This window comes from Emydura macquarii, unplaced genomic scaffold (genome assembly GCF_026122565.2).
Source record: "Emydura macquarii macquarii isolate MOO-44397 ecotype Brisbane River unplaced genomic scaffold, CSIRO-AGI_Emac_v2 contig_1027, whole genome shotgun sequence".
Classification (NCBI taxonomy): domain Eukaryota; kingdom Metazoa; phylum Chordata; order Testudines; family Chelidae; genus Emydura; species Emydura macquarii.
The window spans coordinates 364,638-380,003 of NW_027131164.1; positions in this window are offsets into that span (position 1 = coordinate 364,638).

The following is a 15,366-nucleotide window of genomic DNA, read 5'->3' on the forward strand; positions in this document are numbered from 1 at the left end:
CCATCTGAAATCAGCAATATTCGTGTGTTTTTTAATACCTCCTCTAAAAAAAAAAACTACATAAAAATCAAGTAGATAAAGTAAAACAAACAGGAAATAAAGTAAACCATCACCTCTTAAAAAATATCCTCTCCCTTCCACATTTAGCTCATTGGCCAAAGCCTAGCCTACTTCTACCATGGCTGACACCTCTTCAGCAGTCTGTATAAAATGAGTCAGTGACCTCCAACTACATTCTAATGGGAAAGTGTCCACGGCAAATAAAACCCCATCACAAGTTGGCACCCATGACAAATCTTTTTATTCATGTAGGCTCTTATATGCGCCCATCATTTTGGTACCTGAGAACCTATCATTATCCCTCTGAAAGTGACCCTTTCCAGCCAAAATTGTGGCACAAAATTAAGCTGGTGCCAGCAAGTTTGCACTGCTGTTGCCTTTGTTTTACTGCTCTTAAGGAAGAATATTGGTTTCCAGTGCTGTCCATCCATGATTTGTCATCCGCACACCAGGTAGCCTACACGTGGAGCTGGAGGTGTCATTCTCAGCTTGCATAGACAGAGGTGCACTAGTTTTCAACAAGCTAGTGTGCTAAAAATCGTGTAGCCGGAGTAGCATGGGCAGCAGTGAGCAGCAGCACAGGCTAGCGGTGCTGAGTACAAACCTTCCTGAAACCCATAGGTACATATTTGATACAGGTAGTCCATGGCGCCGCTCAGTACTTCCTGTACTATGCCAGCTACACTACTTAGTTCACTAGCTTGACAAGTCTTAGTGCGAATATGACTATGTGAGCTGGGTGTCACACCCCTAGCTCCAAGTGTAGAGGTAGCCTCAGTATATATCTGCAACTCACCCTTATGCAGACAGACAGCACAAAGTCTCTGCATCCGTTAGGCTGCATTTAAGCTCTATTTTGTTGACTTAAATGGTGAATAGGCCTTTTGCCAATTCTCTGCACGGGGGTGAATTTCATCCTCTCTAAGACCTTCTGTGCTGCATTTCAACCCAGAATAAAATATTTTCTCACCAATTTTCTCACCAATCACTTCTGAAAACTGAGAGATGAGTTTATTCCTTGCTCAGCTTGTAGGCATTGCTCTCACCAGATTGATGGGAATTTTGAAAATAGTGAGGAAACCATATATGGTCTATTGTGGCTAAATGCCCACTAATATTGTAGCAACAACACAAACCATTCACTAAATACTTTGTGCAAAAACCACTGGTTTCCAAGAGAAGAGTGAAGATTAGAAAATTAGACGTATGCTCAGCATACACTAGTGATATAAAACCACGTTGTTCTGCCTAATTGTACACATTTGAAAGGTGAAGTGCTGTTTTGGATACTGATGTACTTTTTTTTCTTCATTGTGATTCCTTGTGCAACTCTCCTCATTAAAAGTATAATCTGAGTTTGGAAGAGTCCCACTGGGAATGTACACATTAACTAAGAGCCATATTGAATGAATTGTGGCATGTACCTTAAAGAGAATAGTAGCTTTATGATGGCTGTATGGCTTACTGAGACAAATAGGTCTTTGGTACAGCATACTCAGACCCCTCCTTGATAAGAAGTAAACCACTCATTCTGACTGCCTGCTATGCCCCCTCAGCTGTGATCTTGAATTTCACAGGTTAAGAAGGGTTGGGTCTGCATTGTTTGGGAGTCTCCCATCCAAGCACCAACATTCACAATGCTTCGGTGTGACCCAGGAACGCAGAGATGGCTAGAACAAGAATGTATTTTATTCCTGATTTTTTCTCCAGGAATGAGGAGGGCTGGTGTGAGACTGGGATGGTGGCTGTCTGAGTGCATAGGGGTTCTTCAACTGGAGCACTGATGGGTCAAATGGAAAAGTCAGGTAAGAAGGAGCGCCGTATAGGTTGCTGGCAGAGCATCTTGGTACAGAGGTACCCAACAGTCCAGGCTGGGGAGCTGAAAGTGTTTGCAAGCAGGCCTCTGTGGTGCCCATGAAGATGCAGCTTTGCCAAGCAGCTGAGAAAGTTGCACTGTGGTATTGGCTGGAATGTAAGAGGAGAAGGTTGAAGAGCTGGATCTAGGATATGGGGAAGGAGGAATAGGATGGGGGGTGAGGGGGCGGGAAATGCAGTGTGTGTATATATATACACACATGAAATGGGACTTGATGAATACAAACTGTCTTTTGGTTTTACAAATCTGAACTCTGGCCAATAAGGTTTTGCCAAACCAAGATCACTCCTGATTTGTCTTCCTCTTCTAATTATGGGCTAAAACCAAAACCATTTATTTTAACACTCACTATGAGAGCTAGATCAGACTCACCCCTTTTACAGACTGTGGTTGAAAACAAAACCAAAATCCTCCTGATGAAGTTTTGCCCAATCAAACTGAACACCACCTTTTAGTTTGCACATAATTCTTAAGAGAAACCTAAGCAACAGTAGACAGTCTCAAAACATACTAACAAACTAACAAGTTGACCTTTAAGTACTGAAAATTAGCTGATATAATTTTATATAAATATTTTGGTATGTGTCATAACACTGTCTTTTGTTCAGTGTTTGTACAGGGCCTAGCACAACAGGGTCCTGATCCATGACTGGGGTTCCTGGGCCAAGATAAGGCAAATAAATAAATAAATAAATATCAGTCACAAATGCTATTTAGAACTCAGTGAATGATTCCCAGTAAGCTGTTCAAAGAAGTTTGCCTCAGTTTCTGAATGGGCCATGAACACACTGGAATTTTCCTCAAATTTAGCCATTATTTAAACTAGTCACCAAATAATTTGTACAAATTATTTCCCATCTCTAGATTTGATATTCAAAATTCAAGCTCTCTTAACTAAAAGTAAGTCACATGTTTCTGTTAGAAGATGGATCTGTGTAACTCTTCGAATGAGGATCCCACAGCAGATACGATCAGTGATGAAATTAAAAATGGCTTTTCATGAATATTCTGCAATAGTCCTTAAAAAAATGTTGTTTTCACATATATCCCCACCACCCAAATCAAACAAAATGACAACAACAAAATGGGTTCATGAACACAGTCAAAGTGAATTAGTTAAATTTAAGAATATTTGTGACAATAAGCAGGAAAATTTGACCTATTCTCCCAGCTTTCTTCCTATTGCTGTCTGTCTGAACCTATGTATGTGAAAAATGACTTAGACAGCATATGAATAATGAAGCTGGAAAGTTGTATGCCATTTTCTTGTCATGTACTACTCTATCAACTTGAAAGCATGCTAACTGGTAAGGGCAACTTGAAGGGCGTTAGCTCAAGACATGCTTTCCTTCCCCCATGAGGGGTGTACTCACATTTACCTTACAAGAAGGTGGATCTTTCCAGCAACACGAGCTGGACAGTAATGATACAAAGTAGAACACTGCCTCTGAAGTGAACAATATCCATGGCCTTTATCAGGAGCTTTAAAGTCTCATGCTGTACTTCTAGATGACATATCTGTAGAGCAAATACAGGCAACATGTGATTTGAATATTATTTTGTGACAGAAATCTTCATACTCAATAGCTTTTAGGGTAGATTGTGCTCTACTTTACATCAGTTTAATTCCTGGATACACTAATGTAATAGAGCAGAATCTGGCCTTACTACATTAAAGGTCAGTTCCACCATGCCATCAATTGGTCTTAATTGCCAATGCCAGTGGCTCCTTATGTGGTTACTGATTAAACATCCTTTCTCCTCCTGTTCTTCCACTTTGTTCATTAACCTTGTATGATCATCTTCTGCAAAAATGTAAAAAACCACAGCAATGTGTGGGCTCTCGAAGGCAGAATACATCCGGTCAGACAACAGTATCGAGAATCAATTTGCCTATGGCTAAATGAACACATCATCCTTAATTCAGATACAATTTATTAAGATTCCACAATGCAGAAGAAGAGTTTCTACCTGCTCTTTAATGACTTGATCCTGCACTCTGTCATCAGTGGGAGAGGGAGCAGGCCCTAAATTTAACTAAGTGCTGGAGGAGGGGATAAGAGCCGCTACACGGAAGCTCTGACTACATTAGGTCTTTACACAGATAGGGCACCTTGGCTAATTCCTGTGTTTATAGGTCAGACGTGCAACAAAAGCTAAGTTATTCTGTAGTGACCTTACATGTGCACATAATACACTTCCCCTTGTAAAAGGAACTCTTGTCTGTCTCAAGTTTCAGTAATTCAGTAATTTTGAAAAGGTCATCTTTGGAATTTAACCTATTAATCAAAATCTGGGGGTGAATCATTGCAGGCTAAGTGGTAATTTCAGTTTAGCATCAACCTGAGAGCACATGCCTCATCCTTTTAGCTGGCTAAATTTATCATTAATAGAAAGATTGAAATAAATTATAAGTCATTGCTGGTAGGCTACACTGATCTACAGTCAGGATCAGATGACATGTATAATTCCAGAGAAGCAGTTAGGAGGGGCAGTTAATTTAAAGTGTACTTATAAATAAATGAAATGGGTGAGCTCTTTAGACATTTATAAAAGAATGTCCTGCTCTTCTCAGGACTGGTGAGGCCTCAGCTGGAGTATTGACTCCAGTTCTAGGTGCCCCACTTTAAGAAAGATGTGGTCAAATTGGAGACAGTCCAAAGAAGAGCAACAAAAATGATAAAAGGTTTAGAAAACCTGACCTGTGAGGAAAAGTTAAAAAACTGGGCATGTTTAGTCTTGAGAAAAGAAGACTGAGGGGGCACCTGAGAACAGTCTTCAAATATGTTAAGGGCTGTTATGAAAAGGACAGTGATCACTTGTTCTCCATGTCCGCTGAAGGTAGGACAAGTAGTAATAGTCTTATTCTGAGACAAGGGAGATTTAGGCTGGATATTAGAAAAAACTTTCAAACTATAAGGGTAGTTAAGCTCTGGAATAGGCTTCCAAGGGAGATTGTGGAATCCCCATCATTGAAGTTTGTTAAGGCCTGGTTGGATCAACACCTGTCAGGAATAGCCTAGGTTTACTTGGTCTTGCCTCAGCACAAGGACTTTGGCTAGACAGCCTCTCAAGTTCCCTTCCATCCCTGTGTTTTTATGATTCTATGATATTAACTTTGTGGTAGGCAGCAAGTCAGGGTGGGAAAAGTAGTTTGAATTAAATATTTTTGAGATATTTTAACTTTACTTAAAGTTATAAACAGAATCCTTTTACAGTTTACACCCCCTCTCCCGGACGCACTCACATTTTCCCATATTTTAAACACTTCTGTAGTGCCAACTTCTAATAGAGAACAGAGGTAGAAAGGCTGAAATACATATAGCCTGAGAGTGAACTCATAGTGTTTCCATCCTGGACTGATGCACAAAGTGGTATAACACAACAGGCTGTTCGCATAAGTGTTCCAGCCCTCCAGAGATAAGAAATTTGGTTGTTAGTTTGGTTTTGGTTCTGAGAAGCATGCAAGCTGAACCATAACTCGGATGTTCACCCATCCCTTGTAACAAGTGGGGGTACTGCTGGAGTGGGGATACTGACACAAGGACAACTGACTCCCACTATGCTATCCCAAGACATTAGCATTTGCCCTGGCCATTGCTGCCTTTTATTATCTAATATTTGCTGTTCAGTACAATTAGTTATACATGCTTTATTTTAGTTTTCCATTTATTACTTTAATTAGGTATTTATATGCCACCACCACCACCCCCATTGCCATAATACCAGAGCATCTGCCTAACATTGATGAATCTATCCTTACAACATTGCTGTGAATTAGGGAAAAAAACTTCCCTGTTACAGATGGAGGACTAAGGTACAGAGAGATTAACTGATTTACCCAAGGTCACAGAGGACAGCATAACTGGGGAATGAAACCAAATGCCCACAGTCTTAGGTCAGCTTCTTACCCACAAGACTATCCTTTCTCCTCATTACTTATTAAGTGCTAACACAATGTTGATGAGTGTGGTATAAGTCCCTAGCTGGAATAGTCTGTCTAATCAAAGGAATTAGGCCATAATGTTCTTCAACAGAATGGGGGTTTGAAATATACACAGAGCTGCCTTAGGAAATAGTAACACTGTATGTACTAAGTTGTGGGTTCTTTGAAGTTTACAGTTATCATGAGATCTAGTGCAAAAGAAATCTAATGAGGTTCAACAAGGACAAGTGCAGAGTCCTCCACTTAGGAAGGAAGAATCCCATGCACAGCTATAGACTGGGGACCGACGAGCTGGGCAGCAGCTCTGCAGAAAAGGACCTGGGGGTTACAATGGATAAAAAGCTGGATATGAGTCAGCAGTGTGCCCTGGTTGTCAAGAAGGCTAATGGCATATTGGGCTGCATTAGGAGGGGCATTGCCAGCAGGTCACGGGAAGTGATTATTCCCCTCTATTCGGCATTGGTGAGGCCACATTTAGAATATTGTGTCCAGTTTTGGGCCCCCCACTACAAAAAGGATGTGGACAAGTTGGAGAAAGTGCAGCGGAGGGCAACCAAAATGATTAGGGGGCTGGAGCACAGGACTTATGAGGAGAGGCTGAGGGAACTGGGCTTGTTTAGTCTGCAAAAGAGAAGAGTGAGGGGGGATTTGATAGCAGCCTTTAACTACCTGAAAGGGGGTTCCAGGGAGGATGGTGCTAGGCTGTTCTCGGTGGTGGCAGATGACCGAACAAGGAGCAACGGTCTCAAGTTGCAGCGCGGGAGGTCTAAGTTGGACATTAGGAAAAAGTTTTTTACTAGGAGGGTGGTGAAGCATTGGAATGGGTTACCTAGGGAGGTGGTGGAATCTCCATCCTTAGAGGTTTTTAAGGTGAGGCTTGACAAAGCCCTGGTTGGGATGATATAGCTGAGGTTAGTCCTGCTTTGAGCAGGTGGTTGGACTAGATGACCTCCTGAGGTCCCTTCCAACTCTAATATTCTATGATTCTATGATTCTATGAATTTTAAATGCAATATAGGACCAAATTTTCAAAGAGTTACACTAGCTTTGTGTACCTCAATTATTGGAGGCCCAAACTGATAATCAAGCATTCAAAGCTGATCACTTAAAGTTGAGACACCTAGAATTCAGAGTCCACTTTTACTCATAGATTCATAGACTTTAAGCTCAGAAGGGACCATTATGATCATCTAGTCTGACCTCCCGCATAATGCAGGCCATAGAACCTCACCCACCCACTCCTATAAAAGACCCCTAACCTATGACTGAGTTATTGAAGTCCTCAAATCATGGTTTAAAGACTTCAAGGTACAGAGAATCCACCAGCAAGTGACCCGCACCCCATGCTCCCAGCCAGACACCCAAGACTCTGTAGTAACTCAGAATCCACCCCATCTAACATCCCATGACAGGCCATTGGGCATATTTACCACTAGTAGTCAAAGATCAGTTAATTGCCAATTAGGCTTAGGATCTAAGATTCCACCTCCCTGCCAGTGAAGGATTATTCTCAATCCTCTTCACTTCTTTGTTCAGTCCAATGACTCAAGCAAGCAATGGGGCTTTCAACACCTCTCTCTCTCGAGTCTATTTCATTTCTAGAAGATCTCATGGTTATAGTATGGTGGCAGGCATGAAGCAAGTTTGGTAGTCTCAGTCCAATTTCTAATGGACAAATGACTGTATCATAGAATCAGAGTTGGAAGGGAACTTAGGAGGTCATCTAGTCCAACCCCCTGCTCAAAGCAGGACTAACCTCAGTTAAATAATCCCAGCGAGGGTTTTGTCAAGCCGCAGCTTAAAAACCTCTAAAGATGGAGATTCCACCACCTCCCAAGGTAACCCATTCCAGTGCTTCACCACCCTCCTAGTGAAAAACGTTTTCCTAATGTCCAACCTAGACCTCCCCCTGCAACTTGAGACCGTTGCTCCTTGTTCTGTCATCTGCCACCACTGAGAACAGCCTAGCTCCATCCTCCCTGGAATCCCTTTTCAGGTAGTTAAAGGCTGCTATCAAATCCCCCCTCATTCTTCTTTTCTTCAGGCTAAACAAGCCTAGTTCCCTCAGCCTCTCCTCATAAGTCTTGTGCTCCAGCCCCCTAATCATTTATACCTTAACATACCTTAACTAGGCATTATCTGACATGCTCATTTGCAGCCTCAGCAAGGAGTCCAAGTAGCAAGTGGGCATGAAGATGGATCTCATTCGAGATGTAGCTGTTCCAGAATAGGTTTGAGGCACAATTGGGGGTAGGCGGACCATCTTGCACAGCAGCTGCCTGAGCTATATCTTATGTTGATAATAAATAAAAAGCATTTCCCATACTTGTTAATCCTTTCATGAATGGTACTTTCACTAGTTTTCCTTTTAATTTGTAACAGAACTGCCAATAATAGTTTCTAGCACTAAGACATCGGCTCTCACACTGGTGAGACAGGCTTTTTGCTGCACAAAACTACTTCCTAACAGGTGGCAAGAAGATAAACAGCCAAGAGGCTTTAACCATTTTATTAGAGTGATGTACTTTGCTATCCAGTGGAGGAATTCTTCCTTTAGTAAATAATTGCAAAATACTAAGAGGCATTTTGCAACAATGTGTGTGGAAAATGGAATTTCTGTCCTACAGCACATCTGATATTTCAACATTTCTTTTCATTCTGAAAAGAGAACAAATACTCAAAATATCTAATATTTTGTGGAACAAGAAGTGCCAAAATTTTTCAATTCTTAAAGTGTTGAACTTAAAAAAAAATAGAGCTTTTTCAATTAAAATGGTTTATAATGTCAAAATGTCTCTCTGAAATGTTTTGTTTAGAATTTTCTTGTCAAAAAGAAAGAAAATTCTGTCTAAATTAGCTTTTTCCCCATAAAAATATCAGTTTAGGTGAAACGCCACATTTTTGACTAGGAAAATTTTTTGGTAAATTTTTTTTAGGAATTTCAATGAAAAGAGTGATAAGAATACAGTTACTCCCATTGAATCAAATACATTATGTCCTGATGGGGCAATAAACAAACCACGTGAACCAGAACTGTTAAGACTGTGTAAAATTTTGTGTATATAAATCCAAAATATAAAGTTTATAATTTCCATCGTGTGCTTCTTGTTAACATGTATCATGTTAATATAAAATGTCCTCGCCTGACAGGTAACATTTTGGGCTATTCTTTTATCCATTTTTTTTATTTACCAAGGAAGAGGACAGGGACAAATTCACCCTGGCAGTAAATGGATGCAGCTCCCAATGACTCACACAAGGGCAGAATTTGGTTCAAAACATTTCATCCTGAACAATCCCATTGAGTTTTATAAACAAATTATACATAGGACTCACTTCATCCACCGCTGAAATTGCATTGACCTCTCAGGTGAATCACAGAATCAGCTTGACAGCATTCAGCAAGGCTATATAAAAACCAGAACAGGTGGAGACGTAAAGAATAATTCATGCGGCTGAAGTTACAATGGGACTTGGCATTGGTGATAGGCAAACTGAAAGTAACAGAGCTGGAAGTTGACCAGGATGCCAAGGTTCTTCGTTACTAAAAAAGGCCATGAAATCTTTAAGGGCCATAAGGACAATAGTCCTTGCATTGCAGAGAGAGCATGGCTCCTATGCCACTTTGGAGGGTGATGCAAAGTGCATGTTCCTCCACCTTGTGCAGGGCCAGCCAATGTACAGGAAGCTTGATCTTTCTGTGTGGAAAGTCTAGCATCAGTAGTCATACTGGACATGAGCAGTCCTTGCATTTAAAGGAACACAGGGACTAAGGCTGTGCTCAGTTCCCATACACAGAAAGGCGCTTTTTGTACCATGATTGTTCCAGGCAGGAACAGAGCACATATGAGCCATTTACATATTGGGGGTCGCAATGGAGTTTAATTATAATTTTACTCTTTGTTGGGTGCTATTTATGCTCAGAGATGCACATAATGTACATATCAGATATGGTGCCTGTTCCAAGGCACTTTCCCTCTAATTCAGACATTTTCTGGCCAAAACTCATGAAAATAAATGGCAGCCCTTGCATTGACCTGAACAGTCTTTGGATCAGGCCCATACAATATGGCTTGGGCTAATGAAGCATTTTTCTCCTTTTCAAAATCGAAGAGAGTCATATGGAAATGAACTCTACATTAGCAGAACAGTTGGGATTGTAACTTAAAATAGGACAAAGAAGAACATTCTCAGTTTTAGGTGAAATGCACCATATGTGCTGCAGTATTTGGGCTCAACATAGCACCAGCTGAACTATTTTCTGAATGTGCCCTGTTCTACGTAGGTATCAGAGGCCATACGATAAGTTTTCATGAGATCTGAGAATTTTCCAGTGTTTATTGTGGTTTTTTCCCCACAGTCTTAATAGACTTTTAAGTATGCATTTTGTGTAAGTTAGCCCATTATTCAGAAGATGACCTATTCCAAACGTGCAGCCTAGTGTCTTTAAACAAAAAAAAAAGGAAGAAACATAATTCAAAGGTTTAGTATTCCGTGCCGTTTCAAGCAAGATGTGATGTGCAGAGTGATCTCCTCATTAAGATTTCCCAAGACAGCAGCCTTCAGGGATGTGTGACTAAGTAAGCTGGGAAGATTTAATTTCCTATACAGTGCTTTACACAGTCCATGGAATTGTTTATACCTGGAATATTATTCAGACACCAACATCCAATTTCATGGAGGGTCTTGACCAAGACAAATATATCACCAGATAATGAAAAAGCAATGGGTGCTGAATGTTAATAGTAAGTCGGTTTTAACTAACCTGTCTTAAAAGGGGTGTGAAGTAGTCATTTAATTCAGACTTCAAAACAAAATCTACTCCTTTTATGTTAAGTAATCAACTTCCTATACCAATACCCAACTCAGATACTGCAGTAAAGGGTGGGAGGACAGCACGAAAACCCTAGTGATAGCTAGAAAGTATTACACTGCTGTCAATACACTGCAATTTTCCTGTGACTAATGCCTACATGCAGATAAAGGAGTTTTCCTATAACTCAAATGGTAGGTGTGATCGGGGAAGGTGCTACTGATACTGCAGGATTCGAGTTTGCGGCCCACTGGTGGTTGTTGTACCCATATGAATGAATGATATCAGTTTGTTACACTGGTATATACCATGATGTTTTGGCTCAGTTCCACATGCCCCCTCCTCCCCCCCCCCATAAGAGGACATTAAACAGAGTGACATCACTTAAGTTAAGGCAGGAACAGCTCGCTGTTTACTTTTGGTCCTTACACTCATCTCACCTTTATCTTATTATTATTTGTTTGGCTTGATTACCCTATATGCCCACTTCAATTGTGTATGTGTAAAATTCTGTATGTGGTCACACACAGTGGAGTTTGCTTTTAGTGATAATGCAGTACTAGAAACATCTTTCATGAAAGATGCCACAAAAATAAAATGAAGCTTGCCTTAAAATTGACCATTCCAGGGAACAATAAATATCAATTGCCTAACTCAGGCAGCCTCTGAACAGTGGAACAAAGATGTACTCAGTACATTTGGGAATTGTCTCTTAAAACAGGCAATATTATAACAATAATATCTTGTAAAAGCATAACTGTACATTGCAGCCATATAGAATTCAGCCAGTCCTCACATAACAACACTCCCATTTTCATCAGGCCACTAGGTTCTGCAGAAATTCACAGTAGGCTGGGCTGTGTTCAACAGATGAAAGTCTGTTACTGCCTCAGAGTTAATGAAGCTGGTCATTTAGTTTTAAGAGTAGATGCTCCTACTTTTAGATCCAAAGGTCCCAGGTGTGATCACCATCAATGACACCAACAGTGTATCTTAACAAAATGGCCGTCTGTATGGGGAACTTGAACTACCTGGAATTCTGAAGTTTGGGACAAGTTGCCCAGCTAGGGGGAAGGTATACTACATCCATACCAAGATGGATGCTGTTTGACCTCCTCTAGTGACTAGATCAATAAAGGTTTATTCATAGATTATAAGGTCAGAGGAAATCATTGTGTAACACAGGCTATAGGATTTCTATGAATTAATTCCTATTTAAACTAGAGCATATCATTTAGAAAAATATTAAATCCTGGTTTAAAAATTTCCAGTGATTGAGAATCCATCACAGCAACTAGTAATTTGTTCCAAGGGTTAATTACGCTCACTATTAAAAATACAAAATTAAAATTAAAATAAAAAAAAAATAGTACTTTATTTCTAATCTGAATTTGTCTAGCTTCAACTTCCAGACATTGGCTCTTACTATACTTTTGTCTGCTAGATTGAAGAGGCTTTGCTTATCAAAATTTTGTTCCCATGATGATATATAAAGACTGATCAAGCCACCCTTAATCTTCTCTTGATAAACTAAATCTAGCTAGCTATCAAAAAGACATCTATTACCAAATTTCAGCAGGGATTGAACCTTTACCTCATTATTTTTAGATCTAGAGGTCTCAGATTCAGTACCAGCAGAGAACCCAATCAAGGGAGTCATTATACAGAGACAGGCAAACCAGGTCACATAAAATAAAAACCCAACACCAATCAGCATTCCAAGCTTGGAAATTCTGGCCCTCTCCCAGCATTTTGGTGGTGTAAATTATTTTCTGTTTTAAATTCTGCCTTCAGTTACACCCCGTCAACTAGGATGGCTTCAAACCTACCACAGAACAGGATAGCTCAAGGTACTGGTGATGGGATATAGAGCCTTTCACCACTAGGTTGGTAGCATGCATCCAGCTAAAGATAGCTCAAATCAGGGATGACCAAAGGTTGATATGTCAACTGATGGCTGGTGATGGCCTACGTGAAGTGACTCTGATGATTTCTGATCAAGTTAGACAATATGCCCACAGTTTTCCCATCTCTAAAATAGGGCAATCATACCAACCCCCCTTTATAATCAGCTTTGAGATGTACTGATGAAAAGCACTATGCAAGAGTTGGGTATTATCATTTTCATCAAACTCACCATCCCACCTGGCACAAATTGCTAGCTTTGTTGGTTACGTCCCACCAGAAAATTCCAAGTCACTGAAACCAAAGTGAGTCACAGAAACATGTTGGTTTTGCTGAATTTCTGCTGGAACACATGCAGCATTCTGTCCGAAACCTGCTTCGGTTCCTGCCAGCTCAATTGGCAAGATGTTGGGGAGACCAGACTTCCAGGGTCCATGGCTTCAGGAAGCCCTGCCATGTGGATTGCCTCGGGGCCGGGTATCCCAGGGTTTCCAAGCACCCTGCCTTGCAACTGGGAGCCTAGAAACCGTGGGACCCCCAGCGCTAGCAGATGCTCTCTGGATCTTGACTCCCAGTTCCACAACAGGGAGCCTGGAACCCTCACCAGGAAACGGAAGCTCTCAAGAAGCAGGCACCACGGAAAAAGCAGTGGAGGCCCCAGCTCCAGCCCTGGACAAAGTTTGTGCTGCCTCTGCCTACCTTGCACTTACTCTGGGAATAGACACTCGGGAAGGCGGTCAAGCCAGCACCCTGTATAAGAACTAAATTCACACACACTATTTAAAAAGGAAAAGAGATGCCAGCTTCTAGTTTTATTTAATTAATTATTCTCTTTTATTGTATTTGAAACACATTTCAGAATTCACATTAGTGATTTATTCTTCTTTGTAAGAAGACACAGTGATAAAAATATCTTATTGTATTGTGTGGACTTCCTTTGTAATACTGGCTCTGTTTTAATTGAGCACACTAATATATATATTTTAGAGTTTACACAGACAAACAGACATAGTCCTCTTGGAAATACTAACTTATTATTACTATTCTCCCCATTTCTGGTATTCATTTACTCATATAATCGCACTGGCAAAAAGGGAATTATACCACAGATGGTAGAGTTGAAACAAGTTAGATTCTACTATCTTTTCACACATAGTTTCAGTGGACAAACTTCTGCAAAGAGGCCTTCTCTCTCCATAAAAATCCCCATTGTTTGTGGAGTGAGATTACAAACATGACATGAAACATCTCCTCTTCAATGTCTTCCCTTGCTCCTATGTATTCCCTCTCTCCCATTCGCCTTCACCCCATCCCTGACTTCATAAATAAAGGACAGATGGAACTAAGGCTAGGTCTGCATCATGAGCTCGGGATATGATTCCCCTGCTTATATACAGAACATGGGCAGAACAGATGACAAATGCTTATGTTAGAAATACTGGAGAGGAGCAGACCCTGCTCTTGGAAATCAACAGGCACAGACTTATGTACTTTGGTCACATCAGGTGAAGCAATGGAAATAACCTTGAGAAAGTTATCATGGAAAGAATAGTGGTGGCTTATTGTAGTCAGGGATGACCAGTGAGAAGATGGTTAAATGTGTGTGGCAGATCACTGGGAGATCAGCTGCAGAGTGCTCAAAGCTAGCAAAAGATTGAGAAGGCTTCTGAAAATTCTGCTGTGATGCCACCAATATTCAGACATCAATAAATGGATTTTATTTTACTTAGCCCCAAAGGGCCCAAATCAGGATGGCAGCCCTACTGTGCTGGTTGCTGTGCAAAACACAGATAAAGAGGTAGTCCCTTGCCACCCAAAAGGTACAAACAGATGATGGACTGGGGACAGAGATAACGTGATGATTTAGCACTATTAGTTGTTGTTGGATGTGAGAATTTTTGTTCTGTTTTGTTTTCTTGGGAGTATATTTTTTTTTGAAAAAAAGGATCAAGTTCTTACTTTAAGTTTTTCATTGATGTATAATTCTATATTTCACATAATGAAAGATATCTGAACACTCTGTAATGCATCCAAAATGTAGGAAAACAGTAATCTAAAAAGGAGCTGGAAGAAAATGGAGAGGAAAAAAACCCGACAGTGCTCAGGGAAGCAAATAATTTACAGAGGGAAAATTCAAAGTTAAGGCATCATTACTGCTACCAAAGAGCAGAAAATTTAAAAGACCAGTCAGAACAATGAAAAAAAAACCCTTCAGTCCAACTAGAATTTAATTGCAAGTGAACTAAGTGTAAGCCAATGTGCAAAGAAAAAGAAGCCAAAAAGAAACCAGATTTAAAAAAAAATCAAAGCGGGCAGAACTGCAAGGATGGAAGCATGGTATGTACAGTTTGCAATGCTGCCTTTCCATTGACTTGAGTGGGTTTTGGATCAGACCCCAAGTGCACAGTTGGAGTGAGAAAGCCAGGTGTTGGTGGGTGCAAGACGGTAGAGCTGGGAAGAGGGAGATCGGTCATGGTCAGCTCGAGTGCGGGAAGGCAAGGTTTGAGATGACGAGGGCTGACGATGTGGTTGGCCTGTGTGAGGTGGTAGCTATTCAGTATCTACTGGCAGAGGTGGGGACAGACAGAGCAGCTACAGCAGGGGGTGAAGGGAATCCACACAAAGAGTTGGCAACACAATATTTGGTGTTTTTCTTAAAAGCCCCAATGTCTGAAGTCATGTGATTACAATGAGACTATCAGCTTTCATTTTAAAAACGAGTTTCTGGCTCTCATGATCACAGAGAAGAGCTTGAAAACTTGAACC